The 14,184-nt window shown below is 41.8% G+C and overlaps 1 long non-coding RNA gene across 1 annotated transcript in view; it reads right to left on the bottom strand.

The window, feature by feature from the left end:
- LOC134357525 (uncharacterized) overlaps positions 1-1,278 on the bottom strand; it is a 61,121-nt gene extending 59,843 nt beyond the window's left edge. Inside the window, exon 1 of the long non-coding RNA XR_010020639.1 lies at positions 1,155-1,278. This is a non-coding gene — a long non-coding RNA (uncharacterized LOC134357525). The remainder of the gene's footprint in view (positions 1-1,154) is intronic.
- Positions 1,279-14,184: the final 12,906 nt, after the last annotated feature.

The raw sequence follows: 14,184 nt of genomic DNA, 5'->3' as shown, positions 1-14,184 counted from the left end.
TCATGCATCACCCCTCCAGCAAAACCTTGAATCTTGAAGTGGCTGGTAACACACAGGCGCCTTGTATGAATGAGGGATTAAATGCCAGAATGTTGCAGATCACCTAAGCACATGCCCATGAACACATCTGATGTACAAAAACACAAAAAGAATGTTAAAGACTATGGTCGGTCAAATATGATGGCAGAATATAGCATTAATGGTAAGACTCCTGGCAGTGTGGAGGATCAGAGGGAATTTGGGGTCCGAGTCCATAGGATACTCAAAGCTGCTATGCATGTTGACTCTGTGGTTAAGAAGGCATACAGTGCATTGGCCTTCATCGATCATGGGATTGAATTTAAGAGCCGAGAGGTAATGTTGCAGCTACATAGGACCCTGGTCAGACCCCACTTGGAGTACTGTGCTCATTTCTGGTCGCCTCGCTGCAGGAAGGACGTGGAAACCATAGAAAGGGTGCAGAGGAGATTTACAAGGATGTTGCCTGGATTGGGGAGCATGCCTTATGAGAATAAGTTGAGTGAATTTGGCCTTTTCTCCATGGAGCGACGGAGGATGAGGGGTGACCTGATAGAGGTGTACAAGATAATGAGAGGCATTGATTGTGTGGACAGTCAGAAGCTTTTTCCCAGGGCTGAAATGGCTAGCATGAGAGGGCATAGTTTTAAGGTGCTTGGAAGTAGATATAGAGGAGATGTCAGGGGTAAGTTTTTTTATGCAGAGTGCGGTGAGTGTGTGGAATGGGCTGCCGGCATCTGTAATGGAGGCAGATACGATAGGGTCTTTTAAGAGACCCCTGGATGGCTACATGGAGCTTAGAAAAATAGAGTGCTATGGGTAAAGCCTAGGTAGTTCTAAGTTAAGGACATGTTCAGCACAGCATTGTGGGCCGAAGGGCCTGTATTGTGTGGTAGATTTTCTATGTTTCTATGTTTTATGCAATGATGCAAATATATTCATCAGATTTCGCTGGCATAACACATATTAATAAAACACATACACAACATAATCACTAGGCCACAATACTTAACAAAATTCAAAGGCATTTCAAGTAATTTGTAGTACTTCATAGCAAGATTGTTTAAACGCAATGTGTTAAGCTACCAGTGTAAAGTGTAAGATAGCAGTTAGTATATGTAACAGGGTGTCCTCACCTGTCTACCAGCTCCTGCTGTTGTCCTTCCTCCTTCTCTTTCAACCATGGTCCACTCTCCTTTCCTATCGGTTTCCTTCTTCTTCAGCCTTTTACCCTTTCCACATATCACCTCCTGGCTTCCCACTTCATCCCCACCCACTTAGCTTCCCCCTCACCTGTCTTCAACTATCACATTCAGTTTGTACTCCTTCCCCTCTCCCCACATCCTTATTCTGGCATTTTTCCCCTTCCTTTCCAGTCCTGATGAAGGGTCTCAGCCCAAAACATCAACTGTTTATTCCTTTCCATAGATGCTGCCTGACTTTCTGAGTTCCTCCAGCATTTTGTGCGTGTTGTTTTGGATTTCCAGTATCTACAGAACCTCTTGTGTTTATGTTACAGGGTGGAGCTGTTTTGACTTCGAAAAGACTAGTCACATTCCTCCTATAAATGTTACGAGTAGAGTATTGCGGACATTTATTGAGTGTCTGTGCCTGAAATGTGGGTCAGATCATTGGGCTAATAATCCGGAGACAGTAACATCCAACAGAGAAAGTAAGAGTTTGAATTTAGTTGCAAACATTGTTGCCATCAACAGCTATTATCTTTAAAACTGACCATGAAGTTCTAGCTCCATAATATCCTTCAGGGAACTTAACCTGGTCTGGCCTACATGTGGGCTCATTTTCACAATATGCTTCGCTTTTGTTTGCCTGAGGTGATCTTTCAAATCATCTCACAAACAATAAAGGCACATAGACGGTAATGGTTTAAGAATCCCCATCACATTCTCCGGGTATCCAGTGATGGGAATCATTGGCAGGCTTGCCAGTGACTTTCTAATTCTGAAAATGAAGGGTCATACTCAATTTTTAATTATAGTCTCTTAAGGATTATGTGGCAACATAATGGTTAGTGCAATCACTTTATAGTGCCAGTCATCACCATTCAGAATCAGATTTAGGTTTAATATGACTGACATACTGTATATTGTAAATGTAACTCTTAGTTCAGCTAGCAGCTCAATCTAGGGGAAGACAGCTCTTGGCCCGGCCAAATTTAAGAAATCTTGTTTGGGTGGATGCTGTGCGACGTGTCCCCTGTTACAAATCAGTGCTACGAAATAACAAACAGTACACAATATGCACATTATAATATGAGCTTTATAATTCTTAATTTGACTATATGTTTAGTAAAGAAACAAAAAAAAGAAAAGGGCCCACTCTCATGAAGCGGTCTAATGCGCAATGTTGGAGCTCACGGTTCAGTCCACTGGTTTCGCATCGACCTCCTCCGAGCGTAGCCGACCCTCGGACCCTCGCTCCGAGTCCACTCCGTCCAGCGGTCTACCAACTCTCTCCACCCGCGTCTTCTCTCCACATCTCTCTCCGGCAAAAGACCGCGAAATCTCTGCTCCCAGACCCACGAGAAAGCACAGCATCCCCCATATGCTAAAGCCCTGTTATCTCTAGTCATAACCCAAACATTGCTGCTACGGAGAAACCATTACATTAGCAGTGAAACCTTACAGTGCATTACATAAAAATGTGTTGTTTTTAGCAGGGGGCACATTACAATACATAATAATAAAAAAAAACTATAAATTACAGTAAGAGATATATACAGTACTGTGCAAAAGTCTTACGCACATATATGTAGATAGAGTACGGAGTGCCCAAGACTTTTGCACAGTACTGTGGTAATTTTATGTATTGGACTGTACTACTGCCACAAAAAAAAACAATTTCATGAAATACATGAGCGATGATAAACCTGCTTCTGATCTGGGTCTGTATTGTGGACTGAGTGTGGGAAGGGGGCAGGGAGAGGGGAATTATGTTTAGGAAAAAGGGAAGGGAGAGGGGTGGGAGTGCGAAGCACTAGAGAGGCATTTTGTAATGATCAATAAACCAATTGTTAATCTCTCATTGACATTGGGAGAAGAATTAAAGTCTTGCAAAGCTAAATGATCATACGCCTTAAATGGAGAAAAATAACTACCAGGAGAAAAGTGTATTTTTATTAATTTACAGTATGTACAAAAATCTTAGGCACCTTTCTATGTCATGGTCCGGTCCATGAAGTCCACATTCCAGCTCACGGTCAGGTCCGTGGACTCAGGACTTCGGGTCTTCCAGCTGTCCCTCGTTTGGTTGAGTTAATCTTAGGCACCTGATTCCCATCTTTGGGCTTGGAATATAAGTAGCCTTGGGGTTGAGTGTGGGCTGCTGGTTTGTCTTGTCAGTTCCCCTTGGAGCAACCTGCCGATGGAAGGCTAGTGAAACCATTTGTGATCTCTAGGCCCGATTGGAGGACCACTGCTTCATTGAGCCTTGTTGCCACTCATCGGAGCAGTCATCGTGGTATGGATTTGGCTGTTTCTGTAGCCAGCCAAGGTTGCTGGCTGCCCTGAGATTCAGAGCCACCCTATACTGAGCTCCTTTCCTGTCCTTGCCTCTGTTGGGTAAGCCAGGCTGTAACTGCTGTTACCTTATGGTTGGTTCTGTCCCTTCCTGTCCCTTGCCTCTGTTGGGTAAGCCAGATGGTTTGCCGTTACCCCGCGTCCCGCCCAGGAGAAGCTCCAAGAACCCAGGCCCCGACGATCCCGCAGCCAAGTTCAAGGCCCAGGGCCCCAGCCTCAAGCCTCAAGAGCAAAGACCCCAGCCTGTCTCCAAGCTCAGGCCTCTAGACCCCAGCCATGTCCTGTCCTGAAGCCATGTCATGGCCTTGCCTGGTTCTGGGGTCCAAGCCCGAGGCAAGACCCAGGTTCTGGGTCCTTGTCCAGTCCAGGCTCGGAGTCGAAGCCTTGTCTCCTAGTCCATGGTTTCTAGTCCTGGTCCCGCTTTCTGTAGCCCAAGTCTGCGTTCTTGTCCCTGCTCCTGGTCTGAATCCTGTCATGTCCCTACTCTAGTCAAGTCGTGTTCCTTGTACTTCAGTGTCTGTGTCTTGCATTTGGGTCCATTACCAGCACCTGATGTGACAATACATAGTGAGGGTGACTAAGACTTTTGCACAATACTGTGGCAATTTTATGTGTTGCACTGTAGTGCTTCCGCAATAAAAAAACAAATTTCATGACGTGTGAGTGATGATAAACCTGATTCTGATATGGGTCACTATTGTTAAATGAGAGTAGAAAGGAGGCAGGAAGGAGGGAATCATGGTTGGGAAAAGGGGAAGGGGGAGGGAGGGACTAGGAAACACCAGAGAGTGTAATGTTCAAAAAACCTGTGACAAATAAAACTAATTTTTATCCTCAATCTATTATAAATGCAAATGGTAAAGAGATTCCAGCAAAATGAAGAGGGTGAAAGCCATTTGAAGATCTTGCTTTTCAGGCCACTGATGTACCGTACATCCGAGAAGCTAATAGTGTTTCCTGCCAGAGGTCATTAAACTTGGTGCAGAGACCACATTCAGAGACAAGAGGACTCTACCAGAGGGGAATGATGGGCCACTTCTATTTTATGTCAGTCTGATTTATCTTTTCTGCCTTTCTAATTTGCAGAACATGCATTGATTAGCTGTTTGTGGTCTGAGAGGAGTGAGCACTCTTACACTGCAATACTCAAATCCTCCATGGCCCATTGGGGGACTTTTTACATAGCAAAGTGCTTAGTTATTCAATGGAATGCAATTGTGAATCATCCTTGACAAAACTGCATCACTTAGAGGTCATTAGTGAAATGGAGCACAACCAGGAAAGACTGATGGACTAATAGGGAAAGGAACAAAAGCCATTTGATAAAAAAAAGGGAGAATAAAGATTAATCATAGGTGAAAAGAGAAGGAACCCTGGGGTGAGAAATACAAAAAGAAAGTGAGACACTGAGGTAAAGTAGGAAAGACGACATTAGCAAAACACACAAAATGCTGCCTGGCCTGCTGAGCTCCTCCAGCACTTTGTGTGTGTTGCCTGGATTTCCAGCATCTGTATATTTTCTCTGGTTTTTGAAAGAAGGTATTAGGTTCACTGAAGAAAACATAAAGGCATACAGGGAAAGTAGCAGATGCACTTGGAGAGTATGTGAGAGAAATCTAAAGCATAAATGTGCCAGAGTCGAGCTCAATCAAATCAATTAATGCTGCATGCATCTTACCTGAAATATAACCCTCCCTAAAGTTGTGATTCAACAGAATCAGTCAATGGAGCAGGTAACTGCATCTTTTTAGACATAATGCTGCCGCTGCTGCTGAGGCCTCCGTTGGTCAGGGTCGACCACAGATCTTGTGTCCTGGCTGTCTAGATACACAAGCTTGAGCAGTATGATATGGAGAGCAAGCTGTTGCCCATGTCGCAAGCTCCCCCCTCCACGCATCTGATGAGCCCAAATGAACAGCGGAGACCGATACAGTTTGGTACCAGCAGCATCGTAGGAGTAGCCAGTCAGCATTTAATTCAATGTTGGATTGCTTTAGAGATTGCAGCTCCGTATTTTTCCCTCAGGGTTTACTCCCGCAGCCTTCCCCATGAGTGGGTATAGCAGCAAGTGGAGTTTTGAGGTCAGAGTTTTCCTTCTCCTAAATGAGCTGCCAACCACGGCTGACAAGCCCCATCTATCCGAAGCAACTAGTTTTACAGCGACAGTAACCGGCCTTTAGCCCTTCTCCTATCAGTAGACATGGTTCCACAGGGCTTAGTAGCTAAGCCATACGTGAAGGCCAGGAATTGGACTTGGTTGTCAGAGCCTATTGAGGTGCATGTCATTGGGAGCATTTAATAAGTAGTGGGACCTTGTCCCCATTACCACCCCCGGCTATAAGAACCTTAAGGAACATGCAGTACTGTCCAAATGTCTTAGGCACAGTATATAGCCAGGGTGCCAAAGACTTCAGCACAGTACTGCATTTGTCAATGTGGAGCGGAGAGCAAATTTGTAAATCTGGTGGGAGCAAAGGATGTTGGGAATGCAGAGGGTGGAGCACCGTGGGAAGGGTGGTGGGACAGGTGGCACAGAAGGAATGCCAGAGGCTTGAGGTGCCACGGGAGCTGGCACACCCAGCCCTTAGACTCCAGGCAAGGTCATTTGATTCCAAACAATTGGTTTGTTGATCATTACAGAATGTCTCTCTGGTGCTTCCCACTCTCTCCCCTCTCCCTTTCTCTTTTCCCAACCATGATTTCCTTTTCCCTGCCCCCTTCCCACTCTCAGTCCACAATAGAGACCCATTTCAGAATCAGGTTTATCATCACTCACATATGTCATAAACTTTGGGGGTTTTTTTGCAGCAGTACAGTGCAATATATAAAATTACTACAGTACTGTGCAAAGGTCTTAAGCACCCTAGCGATATAGATATGTGCCTAAAACTTTTGCAGAGTACTGTAAATGTATGAGTTTCTTACAACGTGCATTCTGTGCACCAACCAGAACACCAGCATAATCTACTGAGTCATTCTTGCTCAAGTTATACCTTCAGGCCAGAGAATAGGTAGTTATCTAGTTCAGTGACGTAATGCATCAGCACTGATGAAGGATCTGGGCCTGAAATGTCGAATGTACTCCTTTCCATAGAGTTCTGGCCTGCTGAGTTCCTCTAGTATTTTGTGTATGTTGCTTGGATTTCCAGCATCTGTAGATTTTCTCTTGTTTATAATGTAACTTCAGTCATTACATTTAGAAAGGCTTCCAGGATATGGGATACAATAAATAGAACAATCCCAGTGGTGCAATAATTCACAGAAAATACTGGAGGAAATCAACCGGTCAGGCAGTATCGAAGAAAAGGAATAAAGGTTTGATGTTTCAGGTCAAAGTCCTTGTTCCTTCTGGGTTGTAGCAAAAATATTAGTGGAATAATTTCTAAACATATGAGATTCTGCCTGATGAAAGGCCTGAGGCTGGCTGACCTGCTTAGTTCCTCCAGCATTTTGTGTGTGTCGCTCTGGAATAATTTCTAGCAGCCTGTAGAATAATGATCTTAAGGATGCCATTTGGACAGAACTATTGAGAGTAATAAGAAGCCTTTAATCTCAATAAAAGTGAACTTGTTTAATCCCAGTTAGTGTTCCGCTCAAAAATTTTGTTGGAGGAAGAGATATGGAGATGGCAATTTTTTTTTCTGGATTAAAAATGCAGCAAATGATAGGGAGATTCGATATTCAGGACCTGGGTGATCAATATAAACTCCATTTGCACATTATTAATATGAAGGGAAGAATAATAGCGTCAACTTGAGTATCTCAGGTTTTCCATTTTACACATTTTACCTGCTTTGGACATTGAGTTTATTAAGATGTATTATCTTCATATAATGGTATGAATTATTCCAATTTTGTAGCAATTTCAATATCAACCACCTTAGATGTTGTACAGTATCCTTCGAGAGTAAAGCCTCTAAACTGGAATACCTACAGATGCTGGAAATCCAAAATAAAAGATGTTTTAATTCTGAATGCTGTGGCAACATTGTCAAAAAGAGAAATTATCTTCTTCTGATATATTTCCTGCTCAGATATCTTAGAAGCTTCTCTCCAAGAGGCTAACAATTCTGCTGAATTATAAATTGATTTACAGTGATTCATTTATATCTAATAAGAGTCGTGTTTCTCTGTCCAGAATCAGTTCAATTAATACCCTTCATGATGACTCATCATCAGTCTAAACTTGAAGTGGAAGTCTATGTGCCTGAAGTGAAAGGTTTAAGCAAAAACCCATTACAATATCCAGTACACAATGGGAATGCATCTTATACAGGGTAACCTAGTATTTATTAAGATATTCAATCAAACATCTACCATACAAGTTCTTCCTAAAAGTGATTCCGCTCTTTTAAAATTACTTGGTGAAGCAAAGTTGATTTTTAATCTTTTTATTTCTGTAAAACTGGAACAGGGAGCAATCTTGAACAATGTTATTGCAAAGAGAAGAGGAGATAAAGATTAGGTTTATTTGTGACATTGATATTGTAACATCGAAACACGTGCTGAAGTGTATCATTTTGTGTCAGTGACCAATAGATTTTGGAGGGCTGTGCTGGGGTCAGCCTGCAAGTGATGCCAAGCTTCTGACACCAACATACTGTAAGGAGCCTACATTTCACTTACCCTAATTTTTAGCTTTTGGAATGTGGGAGGATCCCCATCTTAACTGAATGTTACAGGATAACCAGTGAGAATGTTACGACAAGCTGTATCTCCATCTGGTATGGGAGCAGCAGAGCACTACACCTTGAAGTCCCTACAGAGGACTGTGAGAACAGCTGTGAGAATCATAGGGGACATTTATCAGCAGCACTGTGTACACAGGACCCTTAGTATTATCAAGGATCCCACCCATCCATCCAGCTTCCCCTTTGACATTGTACCATCAGGCAGGAAACTCCAATGCATAAAAACGAGAACTGTCAGGCTGGGAAACAGCTTCTTCCCTCAGGCCATTAGGCTTCTGAACTCCCTGCCGCATTGCATTTGAAATGTCACTGGATAATTTGTACTTTACCCTATAATATTTAATTTATGCACTTTGTTTACCTGTGCGAAATTCATTTGTAGATTTAATTCTTACTTTCCTAAATTATTGTGCGTTATGTGTACTTCTGTGCTTTACACCCTGGCCTGGTGAAATGTTTGGTAGTATACATGTATAAAAGTTAAAATGACAAAAAAACTTGACTTGACTTGAATCTGGAACACCCAGAGAAAACCCACGCGATCATGGGGAGAACAGACTCCTTCCAACAGAGGTGGGAATTAAACCCTGATCTGTGATTGCTGGTGCTGTAAAGCTATTGAGCTAACCACTGCACCACTGTGCTTTTGAAAGGCACCAAAACGTACTCCAAAAGGAAGACGTAAGAATAGCAAGGCTGTGCCTGGATGAAATGGAAGTTGTAGTAGCTACTTATTGTGTCCCACACACTTCATGACTAAGTACAAGGTGTGTACTGTGTAGAATCTAAAAAAGAAACTTCTTCAAACTGGAAATTATGCAGTCCTGCAAACAAGAAGAGACAATAGGCTTTTAAACATTACCCCATATCCACTTTACATGTTTGCATTAAATTCTTTTATCCATTACAATTATGGAGGTTCTGACACATATCAGATAATCATATTAATGCTCCTATTAAATTAGAGGACAGAGGAAGCTGATATAAATGCATTAGCATTCATATATTAATATTCAATGTTTAAATTTTCAAGCATTATAAAAATTTAAATTAGAGGGCTGAACTTTGTTGAAAGTATATGTGCAGAATGTAACTGAGAATTGATTGTAAAATTCATCTGCAAGTGGAGGCAAGCTCTTCATTGAATAAAACACTAAAACTGATGTTCGTTTGTTTAAGTATTGGTTCATACTATTTCAATGGTTATAATTAATGTTTTACTGCACTGTGGATAGGACACTGGGATAGAAAGCTGATTAAAAAAGACACTGGTGTAGTCTCAACAATCAATAAATCCTCTGTTCCTTAGCCCTTCATAAATTAAGCTACCGTCTCCATTAATGGACGGAAAGCCGTGTAACTGTTAAACTGCAATTTTGTTCCAAGAATGTAAGCTTTTCCATTGACTAATGACTTCTGAATAGGCCAGTAGTATTTCCAAAATTCAATAATGCATCTTCTAATAGACACTGAAAAACAGTGATTTAAGCCTTCTGTTGACAGTCTAAAATTGATTCCTATTCTATCAAAAATGGGCATTACCATCATTGGGATCTTTTAATTTAATGGTGTGTGTTTTTAATGATTAAAAGGAAACAATTACACTCTTTCATATAAATATGTCAACTGTGCATAGTAAATTTTATTGAGCAGCTATTGGTGATCAATAAAGTAAACACTTTTTGGATTAATTTTTACATCTATAAAATTGAAAGACTTCAGTGAGTGTAATATTTATCTGGTCATTACAACTAAGCCTTCCATATATGAATTGAATTTGATGCAAGTCACTGCATATATTGGCTCAAGTATGTGCCACCCCTCGTTGCTCACCCATTCCATCGAAAACCCCTTCCCCACCCACACCACCCTATCACTCAAGCCCCAAATTATTAACAGCCCATCCCTCCCCCTTCCAAACCCCACTTCAGGAGAGCATTGCCTATTGATTTACAATACTGTGCAAAGGTCTTAGGCACATACATATCGCTATGGTGCCTAAGACTTTTACACAGTACTGTAGTAATTTTATATATTGCACTGTACTGCCGCCACAAAACAAATTTCATGACATGTGTTAGTGATGATAAACCTGATTCTGATATGAGTCTCTATTGTAGACTGAGAGTGGGAAGAGGAGAAGGGAGAGGGGAGGGAGGGGCAAGCACCAGAGAGACATTCTGTAATGATCAATAAACCAGTTGTTTGGAATCGAATGACATTGCCTGGTGTCCCAGGACTGGGTGTGTCTTCACCTGTGCCACCCCCGCCCTGGCACTCCTTCTCTGCCACCTGTCCCATACCCCTCCCGCGTCACTCCATCTCTACCATTCCCAACATCCTTTGCTCCCACCAGATTTACAAACTAATCTCTGCTCCACATTCACAAATACAATACTAGGCAAAATTCTTATGCACCCTAGCTGATATATATGCCTAATATATATTACAGTACTGTAGATGGAAATCTCTATAGTATTCTACAGGCATTGATGTACTGTATTGTTCAGGAAACAGTTGCATACAATTGAAACAATCCATTAAGTATTTTTATATTTGACGAATGACGCACTCATTTTAACCGGAGCATTTAATTACTTTATTGGTAGTTTTAACATTGTCTTGGATAGTAAATGGATGGGCCATTTGGCACTGGCTTTGGTCTGGTTATATTTTTCACCTGTCATTTGCGGGTGAATATTAGCTATTCAGTGAGAATAATGGTAAATACTGTATATAGTTTAGTGCCTCCATGAATATTTATTTTTCAATTGTCTTTTTAAAAGTTTAATTTTAATAATTTTTGAACAGGTTTTCTAAAATGTTTCATTTATTTCTATCTGTCTCTATTATACTTTTATTAGCAGTGAAACAATGAATACACATAAATAAGCAATAGAACTCATCCTCTTTCATTAAAAAGTCCATAATTATTGTTACTAATTCATTGATCGATGATAATCTCTGCTCAAAATTACCACAGCACATGAGAGAATTTTTTTAGAAGATTATCGCCAAGTTGGATGCACGCTCTCAAAATGGTTCACTGCCTCTGTTCACAGCTGTGGTGCCTGGAATCTGATCCTCAAAGGAACCTGTACAGATCGGTGTTGCAACTGGCAGAGAGTGAGAAAAGCAAGTCAAGTAGAGGAACCAGCCTTCAATTTCATGGGCAAAGACTGGAAATTTTAACTGTGAAGATTGTCTTGTGGGGAGTGTGGCTTATTCTGACTGTCAAAGGTTACTTTGTCACGATTGGTTAGTTCAGAAACTGCAGCTGCTTTTCCCATTGGTTAGCTCCAGTTTCAAATATCCTGGGTATATAGTGAGCCCGTGTGGGAGGTTCTTCCTCTCTCCCTTTGTTTAAGGCAAGCAGTGCACATGACCAATGAGAAGGTATGCTCTGCATATGCGTTTAACTATGTACGCTTGTTAAATATTCAGCTTTTTAGTTTCTGTAACTTGGGGAACATGAATGTTTGGTCGAATTTTTACTGTTTGTAAACAAATGATTAATATACTTAATCGCAGTCAGTGTTTGCTGTCTCACTTGCCAGATCCGCGAACCTGATTCAACACTACAAAGGTTGACTACAGGTGGGTTAAGACACCATCCAGAACAACAACCAAGTGTGCTTGTTAGATGACAGTGGAATTAACCTTAAGAACCATACCCATGTAACAGGGAGCAGGGGAGGTAAGTAAACATGACCTCATGAGCTAAGAGGAGGTCAGATCTCTACAATCTACATTCTATAGACTAGAATGACATGGCCTCTCAGGTACCAGCTCTGCTAAACTTACTTACTCACTTCACTCACTAACTTCATATGTATTATTTGCAGTAACATTACTTTATGTGTTGTATGTGAGTTATATGTAATGTGTTGTGTACCTAGGTCTGGAGGAACATTATTTCGTAAGGCAGTATACATGTATATGGTTGAATGACAATAAACTTGAACTTGAACTTCATGTTCTTCAGCTCCTTCTGTAATATTAATTACAATGAATGAAAAAATGGAAAGGAAACTGAAGAGGCTAGGATGGTTAATAAGAAATAAATAATGAAAATAAGGATGACTGCATTTATACAGCACCCATCAGGAAGACGGAATTTTGCTGAGTGTTTCATAACAGATCAAGTACTTTCGAAGTGCGAGTGTAACTTAAAGCCCTGACCAATTTACAAAAATAACCACATAATAATGATTCTATAATCAGCTTCCAGGTAGAGAGATAAATATTGACCAAGACATCAGAGTATCTCTCTCAACACGCTGGAGGAACTCAGCAGGTCGGGCAGATTCCGTGGAAAAGATCAGTCAACGTTTCAGGCCGGAACCCTTCGTCAGGACTGTAGAGGGAAGGGGCAGAGGCCCTGTAAAGAAGGTGGGGGGAGGGTGGGAAGGAGAAGGCTGGTAAGTTCCAGGTGAAAAACCAGTAAGGGGAAAGATAAAGGGGTGAGGGAGGGGAGGTAGGGAGGTGATAGGCAGGAAAGGTGAAGAAAGAATAGGGGAAAACACAATGGGTAGTAAAAGGAGGCGGAACCATGAGGGAGGTGATAGGCAGCTGGGGGAGGGGGCAGAGTGACATAGGGATAGGGGAAGGGAGGGGGAGGGAATTACTGGAAGTTGGAGAATTCTATGTTCATACCAAGTTCATACTATGTTCATTCCCACCTTCCCCCCACCTTCTTTATAGGGCCTCTGCCCCATCCCTCTACAGTCCTGACGAAGGGTTCCAGCCCAAAACGTCGACCGATCTTTTCCACGGATGCTGCCCGACCTGCTGAGTTCCTCCAGCGTGTTGTGAGTGTTGCTTTGATCCCAGCATCTGCAGCTTATTTTGTGCATCAGAGTATCTGTTTGCTTTTCTTTGAAATTTTATCTGCTTTTATCAGAGCATAACGAAATAGGAGTTGGCCAATCCGTTCTTCAAACCTGAGCTGCCATTCTATACGATCATGGTTGGTCTATGCTGGTCTCAGCTACCCTCTTATGCCAGTTCCCACAACCTACAATTCCTTCATTTTTTGAATTTATATCCATCCCTACTTCAAACTTACCTAAAGATCTGGTCTCCATCTCCCCAGGATAACAAACTCCAGAGAGTAACTACCCTCTAAGAGTACAAATTTCTTTATGCTTCACTTTAGCTCTTTATTTCATAGCTAGATTTCCTAGTTTATGACATTCCTACTGGTGCAAACACCTCAACATTGACCCTGTCAAGGCAACCTCGACACAAGAAGGTTCCGCTCTGAAATTTCACATCCGCACTTGTAACAGTACAAGGCTGCCTCTGTAATGTAGGGAAGTGTCACCCTAGAATCTCTGCTTGCTTCAAGTGAGACTTGAATGCACAGCCTTTTACCTTAATGGAGTGAACCTTTTTATCTAGGAACACATTAGAAGGAAAAGGGAGCAGAATGTGTAAATAGTTTAACAAGATTTGGACATGGAAAATACAGAATAGCTCAGAGTAGCACCAGCACAGCCCACGTTGTTGTGCAGACCTACGAGGGGTGATTGATAAGTTTGTAGCGTCTTGGACCTCCAGAAAGTGGTCCAGAGCAGGTAGAAGGAGATGAGTTATTAACTTCAAACTTTCTGCATACTCATTCAAAGAGTTGAACTGCATGTGCATGTAACAAGAGCTGTACAACTCATCTCCTTCTACCTTAGGCTACAAACTTATCAATCACCCCTGCTGTGGACCACTTTCTGGAGGTCCAAGACGCCGACTTCTACAAAGAAGGGATCCGTATGCTCCACGACCGCTGGACTAAGTGTGTAAATGTAGGAGGAGACTATGTTGAAAAATAAATGTACTAGGTTTTCTAAAATTGACTCCTTCTACCCTAGGCCACGAATTTATCAATCACCCCTCGTATATCAGCCAACTCCACGATCATAAAGCCTTCCATTTGTCTT

This window comes from Mobula hypostoma, chromosome 16 (assembly GCF_963921235.1).
Source record: "Mobula hypostoma chromosome 16, sMobHyp1.1, whole genome shotgun sequence".
NCBI classification, from domain to species: Eukaryota; Metazoa; Chordata; class Chondrichthyes; order Myliobatiformes; family Myliobatidae; genus Mobula; species Mobula hypostoma.
Note: the sequence above shows the minus strand (reverse complement) of the source record. Positions and strands in the feature narration are given on the sequence as shown.